We start from the raw sequence: 15,101 nt of genomic DNA, 5'->3' as shown, positions 1-15,101 counted from the left end.
ATTTGTTCTTCATTGCGACGCTACTCAAGTTGGACTGGGAGCTGCCCTGTATCAGCATCAAGATGGAAAATTGAGAGTCATAGGTTACGGTTCTAGAACGTTGACAGACGCCAAGAAGAATTACCATCTACATTAACAAAAATTGGAGTTCCTGGCATTGAAATGGGCTATCTGTGAACCATTTAGAGATTATCTCTACTACAGCAAAGAGTTTGAGGTATACACGGACAACAACCCTTTGACCTATGTCCTCACTACAGCCAAACTGAATGCAACTAGTCAGAGATGGGTCTCTGAACTAGCTGACTTCAATTTCAGTATCAAGTACAGGCCAGGAAAATGCAATGCAGATGCTGACGGATTGTCGAGAATGCCTGTAGAACCTGAGGAGTTCATGCAAGAATGCTCGGAGGAAGTTAGTCTGGGAGGAAGTCAGTCTGGAAGCAATTGAGAGCACTACCCAAGCCGTGCAAGCTTATCAAGAGGAAGACACCATTTTGGTGGCCGTTGATGGTGAAAACCACCATAAAAGCGAGAGAACAAGATCACCCCCTGTCCATTCAACAACTACCAAAAGGAAAAATCCGTAGAGCACAACGGGAAGATCAGATAATTGGTAGAATACTACTTTATATGGACCAAAATCGGTCTCCAAGAAAACGGGAGGGAGATAATGAGTCACCAGCAGTATCTGTTTTAGTTAAAGAATGGACGAAGCTTTACTTCAGTGAAGACTGTATCTTGTATCATAAAGGAGAACAAAACCGGCAGTTGGTACTACCCAGAGTATTCCTTAGGTTGGTCTTCAAAAAACTCCATGAAAACATGGGACACCTGGGAGTGGAAACGTTTCCTCTAACCATACATGCAGACAGATATTGAGAGGTACGTGACCAGGGAGTGTGGGTGTCTGAAAGATAAACGTCCCAACACATAAACCCAGGCACCTATGGGCAACATCCAAACTACAGTTAGGTCCATATATATTTGGACAGAGGCAACATTTTTCTAATTTTGGTTCTAGACATTACCACCATGAATTTTAAACAAAACAATTCAGATGCAGCTGAAGTTCAGGCTTTCAGCTTTCATTTGAGGGTATCCACATTAAAATTGGATGAAGGGTTTAGGAGTTTCAGCTCTTTAACATGTCACCCTGTTTTTAAAGGGACCAAAAGTAATTGGACAGATTAAATAATTGTAAATAAAATGTTCATTACTAGTACTTGGTTGAAAACCCTTTGTTGGCAATGACTGCCTGAAGTCTTGAACTCATGGACATCACCAGACGCTGTGTTTCCTCCTTTTTGATGCTCTGCCAGGCCTTCACTGCGGTGGTTTTCAGTTGCTGTTTGTTTGTGGGCCTTTCTGTCTGAAGTTTAGTCTTTAACCAGTGAAATGCATGCTCAATTGGGTTGAGAGCAGGTGACTGACTTGGCCATTCAAGAATATTCCACTTCTTTGCTTTAATAAACTCCTGGGTTGCTTTGGCTTTATATTTTGGGTCATTGTCCATCTGTAGTATGAAACGACCACCAATCAGTTTGGCTGCATTTGGCTGGATCTGAGCACACAGTATGGCTCTGAATACATCAGAATTCATTCAGCTGCTTCTGTCCTGTGTCACATCATCAATAAACACTAGTGACCCAGTGCCACTGGCAGCCATGCATGCCCAAGCCATCACACTGCCTCCGCCGTGTTTTACAGATGATGTGGTATGCTTTGGATCATGAGCTGTACCACGCCTTCGCCATACTTTTCTCTTTCCATCATTCTGGTAGAGGTTGATCTTGGTTTCATCTGTCCAAAGAATGTTCTTCCAGAACTGTGCTGGCTTTTTTAGATGTTTTTTAGCAAAGTCCAGTCTAGCCATTTTATTCTTGATGCTTATGAGTGGCTTGCATTGTGCAGTGAACCCTCTGTATTTACTTTCATGCAGTCTTCTCTTTATGGTAGATTTGGATATTGATACGGCTACCTCCTGGAGAGTGTTGTTCACTCGGTTGGCTGTTGTGAAGGGGTTTCTCTTCACCATGGAGATTATTCTGCGATCATCCACCACTGTTGTCTTCCGTGGGCGCCCAGGTCTTTTTGCATTGATGAGTTCACCAGTGCTTTCATTCTTTCTCAGGATGTACCAAACTGTAGATTTTGCCACTCCTAATATTGTAGCAATTTCTAGGATGTTTTTTTTCTGTTTTTGCAGCTTAAGGATGGCTTGTTTCACCTGCATGGAGAGCTCCTTTGACCGCATGTTTACTTCACACCAAAACCTTCCAAATGCAAGCACCACACTTCAAATCAACTCCAGGCCTTTTATCTGCTTAATTGAGAATGACATAACGAAGGGATTGCCCACACCTGTCCATGAAATAGCCTTGGAGTCAATTGTCCAATTACTTTTGGTCCCTTTAAAAACAGGGTGGCACATGTTAAGGAGCTGAAACTCATAAACCCTTCATTCAATTTTAATGTGGATATCCTCAAATGAAAGCTGAAAGTCTGAACTTCAACTGCATCTGAATTGTTTTGTTTAAAATTCATTGTGGTAATGTCTAGAACCAAAATTAGAAAAATGGTGTCTCTGTCCAAATATATATGGACCTAACTGTACATATCCGTTTGAGATGGTCTCAATAGACTTTCTACATCTCGAGACGTGCAAGGGTGGTTACGAATACATATTGATGGTGATGGACCATTTTACTCGATTTGCCCAAGCATATGCCACCACCAATAAAGCTGGTCGAACAGCGGCAGAGAAGATCTTCAGTGATTTTGCTTTGAGGTTTGGGTTCCCTAGAATTTGAGAACCAGCTCTTTACCAAGCTAGGAAAGTATTGTAGAATTCAGAGATCCCACACAACGCCCTATCACCCAGAGGGTAATGGACAAGTGGAACATTTTAACCGGACATTGTCGATGTTGTGCACTTTAACAGCTGACGAGAAGAAAGACTGGAAGACTTCTCTGTCAAAAGTGGTACATGCCTATAACTGTACAAAGAGAGATGCAATGGGTTACTCACCCTTCTTCCTATTGTATGGACGATCGCCAAGACTGCCAATCGACATCATGTTCGATACTCCAGTGTCAGAGACTTACAGAACGTATGCGGAGTATGGAAGCAACATTAGGAAATGGAAGGAACAGATGGCAGAGGCATACAACATAGCGTCAAAGTGGTTACGCAAGGACATAGAAAGAGTAAGGAGTACTATGATCGAAAATGTTATGGAGCAGTATTGGCATCGGGAAGCCGGGTGCTAGTCAAGAATGTATGTGAGAAAGGTGGTCCAGGAAAACTTCGTTCGTGCTTGGAAGACAAGGTGTATGTGGTCATAAAGAGGAAAGCCGATGACAGTCCAGTGTATGAAATCCGATTTGGAAAGAGGGGACACGAAAAACAGAATAGTCCATCGGAGTTTATTACTACCCTGTGATTATCTCCCACCACAACAAGACTTCCCAGAAATAGACAGAGATCGACTAAGAGACCACCACAGATTGAAGCTCCGGTGGTGAATAGAGACCTTGAAAGTTCCGATGAAGAAGAGCACACCGTTGTATTTCCCAGACCGGCAAGGAGAGGGATGTACCATCCTCAGGAGAGTGTACTAAGTCCCGAGGCTCCAGAGTTTGTACCAAGGAATACAGATGAAGTCCAATTCAGATCTGATCGAACACTGGTCACTGGAGAGACCAATCAACGCTCAGGAGAAGCAGAATTACCAGACTGTGTGGAACCAGGCGATTCCAGAGAAGTACAGGAACTTACAGAGGCAGTTCCAGGAGCATCTGAAGAAGCACGGAAAATGAGTGCAGCGGAAGAAACTCCTATGCCCGAAGAACCCATAGTATCTGACGAACAGCCCACCACGAGGATGTCTACTCGAGAAGTGAGGAGGCCCGTGATGCTGACGTTTGAGACACTTGGTGAACCGAGTCAAGTGCCAAGGACTGTCTACTGGAAACAGGTATCTCTGCCTACAGACCAGGTAAGCCCACTGGAGTGGTATTCATCACCTTGAAGCAGTATGGAAGATGTTGCCTGATGGAAAGACTTGTTTTCATGCTTTGATTTTCCTTAAAAGATTTTGTAGAAACAAAGATCTGTTAAAGCATAGAGAGAGCTGGTTGAAGACGTATGAAAAGCTCCAGCTGTAGAGACGCTGATTGTGTTAATTGTTTATTTCTTACAGGAGTATTACAAGAAAAAGGTCGTAGAATAGGTTGTTATAAATGTTATGCCAATTTGTACACTGCTCAAAAAGATAAAGGGAACACTCAAATAACACATCCTAGATCTGAATGAATGAAATATTCTCATTGAATACTTTGTTCTGTACAAAGTTGAATGTGCTGACAACAAAATCACACAAAAATCATCAATGGAAATCAAATTTATTAACCAATGGAGGCCTGGATTTGGAGTCACCCCCAAAATTAAAGTGGAAAAACACACTACAGGCTGATCCAACTTTAATGTAATGTCCTTAAAACAAGTCAAAATGAGGCTCAGTATTGTGTGTGGCCTCCACGTGCCTGTATGACCTCCCTACAACGCCTGGGCATGCTCCTGATGAGGTTGCGGATGATCTCCTGTGGGATCTCCTCCCAGACCCTGGACTAAAGCATCCGCCAACTCCTGGACAGTCAGTGGTGCAATGGAGCGTAACATGATGTCCCAGATGTGCTCAATTGGATTCAGGTCTTGGGAATGGGTGGGCCAGTCCATAGCTTCAATGCTTTCATCTTGCAGAAACTGCTGACACACTCCAGCCACATGAGGTCTGGCATTGTCCTGCATTAGGAGGAACCCAGGGCCAACCGCACCAGCATATGGTCTCACAAGGGGTCTGAGGATCTCATCTTGGTACTTAATGGCAGTCAGGCTACCTCTGGCAAGCTCATGGAGGGCTGTGCGGCCCTGCAAAGAAATGCCACCCCACACCATTTCTGAAAAGAAGAATGTTCTGAGCAAAATGTCAATCAAGAAGAAGGGGTAGTGATTACAGAGAGCTCATTGTGTAGTCAGCGCTGACTGTTACAGCCCCCAGCGCCAACCTGAGGACTGGAAGTGAGCAGCTGCAGCGGGGATATTCAGTGGCTTTTGAAAGTATTTACCTCCCTTGGCATTTTTTGTGTTTTGCTACCCCACAACCTGGAATTTCACTGTTTTTTTTGGAGGGTTTGCATCAGTTCATGTAAAGAATTTGCCTACAGCTGTGAACATTTGGTTTTCTTTTTATTGTGAAGCAAACAACAAATAGAACAAAATAGCTGAAAACTTGTGTGCATAAGTATTCACCCCCGTAAAGTCAGTGCTTTGTAGAGCCTCCTTTTGCTGCAATTACAGCTGCAAGTCACTTTAGACAAGTCTCTATGAGCTTTCCACATGTTGCCCCTGGCATTTTTGCTCTTTCCTCAAGGCAAAACTGTTCCAGCTCCTTCAAGTTGTATGGTTTCCTTTGGTGAACAGCAATCTTCAAGTCTGACCACAGATTCTCAATTGGACTAAGGTCTGGCCTTTGACTAGGCCACTCCAAAACATTTACACATTTCCCCTTAAACCACTCGAGTGTTGCTTTAGCAGTATGCTTTGGGTCATTGTTTTGTTGGAAAGTGAACCTCAGTCCCAGACTCAAATCTCTGACATTATGTAAAGAATCACTGCACTTCCTAAAATAGGTGCTCGAGTAGGGTCCAACGCCAGAAATAGTATAATGTAGAAAACTCGACACTCTGAGGTATATTTCATGAATTTTAATAGTAGTCAAAATGGAATGTTAAACAGTAAACGTTTCAGTCCCATGGACTTTCATCAGTACACTCTATAACAATACAATCAGAATGTGCTATAAGTACAAAATGCATTGTCAAAGCAAAAAACAAGAAACAAATAAATTGAACATAACAGCCAAGATGAATAAATTTGAGGAAATAAGTGGACAAAGCTATCCAAAGCCTCCATAGCCATTGCTTAACATGAGTGGTATCAGAGATATAGGAAAAGAAAAACATACCTGCCAGGCTAAGGTAAATAGGAGAGATAGATGTGGGACGTAATGCCTCACTGGAAAGGTGCGTTTCTGCAGGAGAGAGGTAAAATAAATGACCTAAATGCTGCAAGAGCCTATGCGTGCGGCGTTAGTATGAAGCACCGGTGTATAGAGGGAGACGAAAGGATTTAACAGGAAAAGGTGGGACTATGTGAGCGCCGCAACCAATAGAAAACAGCCGGCGTGCGCGGCAGGAAGTGATGTAATTAGTTGCTAGGTAGAGTCTTCTGTAAAGTGACGCCTATTGTGCGTTCCAAGAGGGCGGAAGAGGGCGTTCCACGGTGCTTGCATTCCAGGAACCAGGGATAGTGTTTTCCAGAAGCCAGAATTGGCATACGCTGTAGTAGATAGGAATTATCAGAAATTGAGCAATAAAGAGAAATTGATAGATGACATCATATCATAAGGACTTTTTTCTGCCCACTCTTCCGTAATGGCCACCTCTATGGAGTATATGGCTTATTTTGGTCATATGGACAGATACTCCAGTCTCTGCTTGGGAACTCTGCAGCGCCTTCAGGGTTACCTTTGGTCTCTGTTATGCCTCTCTGATTAATAATAATAATTTTTATTTATATAGCGCCAACATATTCTGCAGCACTTTACAATTAAGTAGGGACATGTACAGACAGTATACACAATACAATGTATCATATTTCAACAGTTACAGGAGGAGTGAGGACCCTGCTCGCAAGTTTACAATCTATATGGAAATAGGGGGACACAATAGGTAGAACATGGTCATCAGCTAGTATCTGTCTAAGAGCAGTTACCGTGTGCTATTTGGTGCATGGAGGATGTGGAGACCGAAGAATAGGCAGGAGCAGATTAAGATTAAAATTTAGGAGGGAACAGGGGAGAGTAGGTTAGGGAAGAGAGCTGATAGGCTTGTCTAAACAGATGTGTTTTTAAAGCAAGTTTGAAGACATGGGGGCTTGATATTAGTCGGATTGTTTGGGGCAGTGCATTCCAGAAAACTGGCGCGGCACGAGAGAAGTCTTGGCGACGGAGGTGTGAGGTACGGATTAAGGAGGATGTTAGTCTTAGATCAGTTGCAGAACGGAGGGCACGGGAGGGGTGATAGAAATGAGAGATGAGATATAGGGCGGTGCAGAACTGTGAAGAGCTTTGTGGGTGAGAGAGATGAGTTTGTATTGTATTCTGTGGTGAAAGGGTAACCAGTGCAATGACTGGCACAGGGTAGAGGCGATTAATGCCCTCCTTGCTCGTGCTGAGAGTTTTGGTGGGCGGCCCTCTTATGTTAGGTTTGTTTTGATATTATGTCCTTTCCATTTGATGATAATGGATTTGATTGTGCTCCGAGGGATCATCAGAGATCCTGTTGTGGCTCTCATAGACTTGCATTCAGAGCTTGTGAACGTTACTTCTGACTTCCGGCCAGTCAGAAGTTGGGATCACAAGATGGCCTGCGGGACTGTAGCGGCACTGATAGAAGGTGAAGACAGCGGCGGGTAAGTATAAGACTGCAGTCAGGGACTAATAGAAGCACCACTCCATCGCTAAACAAAAAAAACTGCTGGAGTGGAGCTTTAGGTTATGTGCGCACAATCAGGATTTGCTTGCAGAAATTTCTGCAGCGTTTCTGCTATGTTCTGCAGAAAATCCACAGTGTTTTTGATTTGTTTTTGCCTCTGGATTTGCCATGGGTTTTTCCAATGCACTGTATAGGAAAAACGCGCAAAGAATGGACATGCTGCTTCTTTTAGCGCACATGAAATTCTGTAAGGAAAAATCTTGATCATGTGCACAGATCTTGCTAAATCTCATAGAAAATGCTGGGATAAGGTTTGCATTGTGATTTTAGGGCCAAATCCGCGCGTATTTACCGCATAAAAAACGCACTGTGTGCACGTAGCCTTAAAGATCTGGCTAAATACTGTAAAGAGACACTAGACTAGTCTGACTACTCCCAGGGGTGCTTAAGTTGATTTGACAGGTCTCCCATTCGTGTACATAGAGAGAGACCTGTCAATCATCTACAGTGATGCGGGGAGAAGTATGTTTTGTCTGAAACACCAGAGAATTTAGGGGAGAAACACACCTGGTTGCAGTCTGGATGATTCATAGTGCCTATGATTTGGGCAGTGTGAATCTAATGACAAATTCCCCATAAAGGGTTTGTCTAAATTATAAAAATGTTGTAATAACAGCTGCTGATACTGTAAAATAACAAAATCATCACTATTTACCTAATATTTCCCCCATTGATCAGCACAGACTCTCCTGCATCACTCCCTGACTTTATTTATATGCATGCAGCATGTGACCGCTGAAGTTAATCAGTGGCCACACCGGTCACATGCCATATTACTGGCAACAGTACTTAGCGATGAGAGCCATGATAACAATACTATGGCATGTGACCGCTGTGGCCACTGATTGACTGCAAGCAGGCTCTTGCCTCCTGCATGTAAACAAATACTGGGAGCGAATCAGGAGGTTTCAGCGCTGGATCGATAAGAGAAAGAAGTGGCGGTTAGTGAAGATTTTGTTATTTTACACTATTGGCAGCTGGTTTGATAAGATTTTTATTAGGTTGATAACCTTTTTAGGTTGCAAAACATTGTGGGTTTCAGAATTGTGTCTGAACTAAATAGTAGAATAAAATGATAATGAAATGAAAAGCAAACTAAATGAAAGATTTATGATTGATATTTCCCCGTGCCATATCTGGTACAGATTATATAAACGGATATTAAATATTTTATGTAATATCAAAATGTCGTCTTGTGTATCTGTTTCCACAACAAATTCCTGAAAGGGTAACTCCACCTAAAATACATATTTATTAATGACCTTGTAGGGGGCATACAGAGTAGTATTTCAATATTTGCAGATGACACTAAACTCTGCAGGGTAATCAATACAGAGGAGGACAATTTTATATTACAGGAGGATCTATGTAAACTAGAAGCTTGGGCTGATAAATGGCAAATGAGCTTTAATGGGGATAAATGTAAGGTAATGCACTTGGGCAGAGGAAATAAAATGTATAATTATATGCTTCATTATAAAACACTGGGCAAAATTGTAACTGAAAAAGACCTGGGTGTATTGGTGGACGACAAGCTCATGTTTAGTGGCCAATGTCAGGCAGCTGCTGCAAAGGCAAATAAAATAATGGGATGCATTAAAAGAGGCATAGGTGCTCATGAGGAGAACATAATTTTACCTCTATACAAGTCACTAGTGCGACCACACTTAGAATACTGTGTACAGTTCTGGTCTCCGGTGTATAAGAAAGACATAGCTGAACTAGAGCGGGTGCAGAGAAGAGCGGCCAAGGTTATTAGAGGACTGGGGGGTCTGCAATACCAAGACAGGTTATTACACTTAGGGTTATTTAGTTTGGAAAAACGAAGGCTTAGGGGTGATCTTATTACTATGTACAAGTATATGAGGGGACAGTACAAAGACCTTTCTACTGATCTTTTTACTCTGAGACGGGGACAAGGGGGCATCTTCTACGTCTGGAGGAAAGAAGGTTTAATCATAATCACAGCCGGAGATTCTTTACTGTAAGAGCAGTGAGACTATGGAACTCTCTGCCGCATGATGTTGTAATGAGTGATTCACTACTAAAATTTAAGAAGGGCCTGGATGCCTTTCTTGAAAAGTATAATATTACAGGTTATATATACTAGATTCCTTGATAGGGCGTTGATCCAGGGAACTAGTCTGATTGTCGTATGGAGTCAGGAAGGAATTTTTTTCCCCAATGTGGAGCTTAGAGTTTGCCACATTGTTTTTTTTTTGCCTTCCTCTGGATCAACATGTTAGGCTATGGGTTGAACTGTATGGGCTTAGTCTTCCTTCAACCTTAAAAACTATGTTACCATGTTACTATGTTACTATAGTAGGTTATCCTTAGTTTAACTATGAAATCTGCTTAAAGTTTAATCAGGCATTCATGAAATTGACCATGCTGTCACCACTATATCATCTGTTTTTATGGAAAAAGTTTAGAAGAAACTCCTCATTTTAATACTATGATACAAATGCTATGACAATGGCTTGCCCTACAGTAGTTCCCAGTTTATTTTTCCTGTATTAAAGCATGAATAAATAATTCCACCAAAATATAACGAGTTTTCATGCCATAGAATTATATAGCAAATCGAATAATAATGTCATAAGAGCCTGAGCAAAGAGTTTATTTTTATCAATTAAAATGAAAAGGGAATGAACAAGAGAGACCTCTAAATCAAATCAATATTTGGCATGACCAGCCTTTGCTATCATTTCTTCTAGGTACACTTGCACACCATTTTTTAAGGAACTCTGCAAGGAGGGTGTTCCAAAAATCTTGGAGAACTAATCAAAGACCTTCAGAGGATGCAGACTTGCGCAAATTCTTCTATCTCTTCATGTAGTCCCAGACAGACTCGATGATAAAACCAGGGCTATGTGGAGGCCATATCATCACTTTCAGGACTCCTTGTTCTTCTTTACGCTGAAGATAGTTCCTAATGACATTGACTGTATGTTTGGGGTCATTGTCCTGCTGCACAATAAATTTGGAGCCAATCAGACACCTCCCTGATGGTATTACACAGTGGATAAGTATCTGCCTATATTTTTCAGCATTGAGATCACAAAAAAATGGCCAATGATGAGGACCGTATATGCAATGATCAGCCAAAGAAACTTAGTGCAACAGATGAAAGATATATTATGCTTACTTTCTTTAGAGTCGCAACATGTCCAGCAGTGCCAACAGCTCAGAACTGGCATCAGTCAGTGGGACACAGCTACACCCATCATGGCCAGTAGTGTTCCTCACTGACGAATCGAGGCCAAAAACCATAGCTTTGACATAGAAACAAGGCCAAGTTACTCAACTATGCATGAAAACATAGGAATCGGGGTGTAGAAAATAGCAGCAGGTTCTTTGCAGGCTCGCCATAGAATTGCTGGAGAGCAATACAATAATGAGTGTCTGCAGGAAACAGAGAAGCATGGTGGAGGTTCCCCCAATAAAATTTTCACACTCCTTATCGATGCACCAATATTTCCTGCCACAACTGGTTCTCCCCTTCCCATACCTATTATTCTGACTCACATTACTTGTCCTGTTACTGCACTATTCCTTTGCCTTTTGTGCATAAATATGTGACTCTTCAGATCGAGTGTTACACTACCCTGGTGAAGAGACCTGAGTAGTTTCGAATGCTTGCTATTTGTTACCATCTTCTCAGTTAGCCATTAAAAGGTATCATCAACCACTAAGGACTCTCAATTTTGATTATTTTACTAAATGTCAGGTATACAATGGAAAATGTTCTGTTAAACACAAGATGCCAAACTTTCCTAATACACATTGTAAAAGGTACTATAAACTATGCCTAATCCACATGAATGTTATTTCTACATAATTTATATCAAAGAAAACAATACTAGATTAGAGCCAGCTAGGTAATGATGTGACTTCATATGTACTAATTTTGCTTTGCAGTGTCCACAATTAGCCCTTTCATGTAGAAAACATACCAGCAGACATCAATTCATATCCTGATAACATTACTTATGCAGTCAATAGGAGCACGATAAATGCAGTCACTCCTGCCCCAACACTAACAGTAGCTATGAAATCTGAGAAATCCTAAGAACCTTTTTACTTTACTTTTCTAACTTTGCTCCAATAAATACACTAAGGCTAAGTTCAACATTGCATACCTAATATCCACAATATACACAGTATAATACAAATAAAGCTCACTTAGGCCTGACATATAGGAGGTATAGGTCGGGAGTAGTATTTGACGCATACTTCTAAAAGAAGGTTACCAGGTGTTATTGCTGAATATGATAGGAAAAGATGTGTTGATACATACCGACTTGGTGTGTGCTTAAAGTATGTTCTTTTTCAATTTGGAGGTGCGTAAGGCACTATGACTATGCAACAGATGAGATATTTGTAAATTAAAGTGAATCTGACACCAGGTTTTGTCACCGAATCTGAGAGTTGCAAAATGTAGAGACGGAGACCCTGATTCTAGCAATGTGTCACTTACTGGGGTGCTTGCTGTAGTTTTGATAAAATCACTGTTTTATCAGTAGGAGATTATCACTAGAGGACTAGTAAACCTGCTGCCATGTAGTCATCCTGATTCCTAAGTACTGTATAACCTCGTCCTAACCACTGATTGGCAGTTTTCTGCCTAAGCACAGTGTATACAGAAATCTGCCAATCAGTGGTGTGGGCGGGCGGGGTTATACAGAGCTCAGCATTCAGAGAACTGCTAGATCTGCAGCAAATAAAACCATGATTTTATTAAAACTGCAGCAAGCAGCCCAGTAAGTGACATCGCTGGAATCAGGGTCTTTGCCCCTACATCATGCTGCTTTCAGATGGAGTAGCAAAAACGTGGTGACTGATTTCCTTCAACTATACTGTGACTGTCCAGTGTATGAAAGCCAAATTTATTGCCTACAGCTCTGTGGCTTACAATGAACTGGGAAAATAAGGTTATGTTCACACAGGTTTTTGAGATATTAAACTATGAGTTTTTCAGCTGGAAAAACGCTCCTTTTTTGGAGGAGTTTTTCTTTTCTTGGAAAGTTTTTTATTTTGAAGCATTATTTGCAGCCTTATGATTTGACAGTTCATAGTTTAGAGCAGATTACATCAGGATTCTCTTCAAAGAATTGGCATACACTTTTTTTTTATTTCCACCAGGCATTGTTCAGTACCTTTTCAGAAAAAAATAAATAAACCAAATATACCCATATGAACAGCAAAGTGGATTTCCCATAGAAATGAATAGAAGGGGATTCTGAGCAGTTTTTAAGTGGTTTTTGAGAAAGATTTTGAAGTACAACCCATATAAATGACCTTTTTAAATTGCCGGTTTTAAGGCAGAGGGGTGTATTATCATAGTTTTCCTTGAACATCTGTAGTGTACCGCAATAGTAATGTTATACAGAGGAATTCAGGGCGAGGAAGAATGGTTGATTGTACAAAAGAGCAGGCCCCTCGTAGTGACAAGTGGATCTTCAGCGGCCTTCCTAACTCAGAATAATGCAAGTGAATGAAACCTTGATCAGGCCGGTCTGAAGACTCTTATATTCACTACTTTGAGCACAAAACTTGCAGGAGCTCTTTGGTCATTTAACTGGACATCGGGAACTTACCAAATAGCCTTGAATCGGGGTCTTTATACTTTTAGACCAATAGAAAATGTTGTAGTGACCGAACAGAATAACTTAACTTTGTATTGGCGAAAGTAAAATGTATTTTTATCCTCACTTGTGTTCTTTCATAAGACAGCCACACACTATCGATATTAGGGAAATTTGATGGTCACTGATTTCTATGTTGTAATGAGCTAAAATTACAACTATATATACAGTGGTCAACATAAATGAGTACACCCCCTTTGAAAAGTAAGATTTTTTCAATATCTCACTGAACACAAAAAAACTTTTCAACATTTTGACTAGACTGAGTTTCATAGAACATTTTTTCACCCATACCATAAAAGTAAGGTTAATAATAAAACTTTCATTACAAAATCTTCAGTATTAGTTGATGTAAAAAATGAATATACCCCACATAAAAAGTTACTACATCTAGCATTTTGTATGACCTCTAGGATTTTTAATGATGGCACCAAGTCTTTTAGGCATGAAATGAACAATTGGTGACATATTGTAACATCTATCTTTTTCCATTCTTCAACAACGACCTCTTTTAGAGCCTGGATGCTGGATGGAGAGTGATGACAACTTGTCTCTTCACAATTCCCCATAGGTGTTCGGTTATGCTCAGATCAGGAGACACTTGACCACTAATAACTTTGGTTTATATGTTTGTGGGGGTTAAAAATAAAAAGTAAAATTATAATAATATTATTTACCTAGTCTCCATTTATGACTTGCTACTTTAAAATGGAGCAGGTAGACAGATACTTGTGCAGTATTGGACTGTTGCTCCTCAGGCCCCCAAAGGGACATGATTCTAACACCATATTTATACATCCTTGTGTCATGGTCCATGCATGGCCTGTGATTCACATACTGGCCGTGGGTCTCCTGACCCAAACTTGGTAGCCTCAGACAAATATGAGGCTCTCAAGTTCAGGTTAGGAGATCTGCAGTCTGTCCATGCTTGGACCGTGACACGTGGATGTGTGAATGCCACCAAGGCTTCTAGCTATACACGACATGTGCCTGTGCACTTTTAAACTTGTAAACATTGCTTTTGCTGTACACGCAGGACATACAGTGGGGAAAAAAAGTATTTAGTCAGTCACCAATTGTGCAAGTTCTCCCACTTAAAAAGATGAGAGAGGCCTGTAATTGACATCATAGGTAGACCTCAACTATGAGATACAAAATGAGAAAACAAATCCTGAAAATCACATTTGTCTGATTTGGAAAGAAATTTTTTTTTCAAATTTTGGTGGAAAATAAGTATTTGGTCAATTACAAAAGTTCATCTCAATACTTTGTTATATATCCTTTGTTGGCAATGACAGAGGTCAAACGTTTTCTGTAAGTCTTCACAAGGCTGGCACACACTGTTGCTGGTATGTTGGTCCATTCCTCCATGCAGATCTCCTCTAGAGCAGTGATGTTTTGGGGCTGTCGCTGGGCAACACGGTTTTTCAACTCCCTCCAAAGATTTTCTATAGGGTTTAGATCTAGAGACTGGCTAGGCCACTTCAGGACCTTGAAATGCTTCTTATGAAGCCACTCCTTCATTGCCCTGGTGGTGTGCTTGGGATCATTGTCATGCTGAAAGACCCAGCCACGTTTCATCTTCAATGCCCTCGCTGATGGAAGGAAGTTTGCACTCAAAATCTCACGATACATGGCCCCATTCATTCTTTCATGTACACGGATCAGTCGTCCTGGTCCCTTGGCTGAGAAACAGCCCCAAAGCATGATGTTGCCACCCCCATGCTTCACAGTAGGTATGGTGTTCTTTGGATGCAACTCAGCATTCTTTCTCCTCCAAACACAACAAGTTGTGTTTCTACCAAACAGTTCTACTTTGGCTTCATCTGACCA

General features: G+C 41.2%; 1 long non-coding RNA gene across 1 annotated transcript in view; it reads left to right on the top strand.

Moving 5' to 3' along the window:
• LOC141259108 (uncharacterized) overlaps positions 1–11,315 on the top strand; it is a 30,300-nt gene extending 18,985 nt beyond the window's left edge. Inside the window, exon 3 of the long non-coding RNA XR_012318372.1 lies at positions 10,338–11,315. This is a non-coding gene — a long non-coding RNA (uncharacterized lncRNA). The remainder of the gene's footprint in view (positions 1–10,337) is intronic.
• Positions 11,316–15,101: the final 3,786 nt, after the last annotated feature.

The sequence above is a fragment of the Phyllobates terribilis genome, unplaced genomic scaffold, assembly GCF_046119375.1.
Source record: "Phyllobates terribilis strain yellow unplaced genomic scaffold, ASM4611937v1 Scaffold_3__8_contigs__length_932513732, whole genome shotgun sequence".
Classification (NCBI taxonomy): Eukaryota; Metazoa; Chordata; class Amphibia; order Anura; family Dendrobatidae; genus Phyllobates; species Phyllobates terribilis.
The sequence above is the reverse complement of the archived record's forward strand: the minus strand, read 5'-3'. Positions and strand labels throughout refer to the sequence as shown.